Source organism: Muntiacus reevesi, chromosome 9, assembly GCF_963930625.1.
Source record: "Muntiacus reevesi chromosome 9, mMunRee1.1, whole genome shotgun sequence".
In the NCBI taxonomy this organism is placed as follows: Eukaryota; Metazoa; Chordata; class Mammalia; order Artiodactyla; family Cervidae; genus Muntiacus; species Muntiacus reevesi.
In genome coordinates, this window is record NC_089257.1 from 82,687,164 (window position 1) to 82,687,727 (window position 564).

Here is a 564-nt window from a genome sequence, read left to right on the forward strand (position 1 = left end):
AGGGCCGTCTCACATGCCCCCACACCACGCCATGGCGCTGGCCCCCGGCCGCCTTGATCTGAACCGCCTTTCTCCCTGGCCTCACACCAGCACAGCTCCTGACCGGTGACTCTGCCTGGGCCTCCTTTCCTGCGGCCCGTGTCTCCCAAGAGCCGTCACGTTATAGTCTCAATGAGCCAGTGGTGGGGAGGGGTGCAGGTGACCCGTGGGCCATGGGGGGGAGGTGGGAGGTGACCCCGGGACCATGGGAGGAAGGGTGAGGTGACCCCTGGGCCATGGGGGGGAGGCGGGAGGTGACCCCGGGGCCGTGGGGGGAAGGGTGAGGTGACCCTTGGGCCATGGGAGGGAGAGGTGCAGGTGACCTCTGGGCCGTGGGGGAAGGGGTGCAGGTGACCCCTGGACCATGGGGGGGGGGGGAGGTGGGAGGTGACCCCTGGGCCGTGGGGGGAATGTAGTTAGTGCTCAGCACTGCTGGTGCAGGGCCCCACGCCCACGCCTGTCCCTTGGTTTGGGGCCTTTATCCTTCCCTTCCTTCCTGCAAGGATGTTGTGTGGAGTGGAGTTG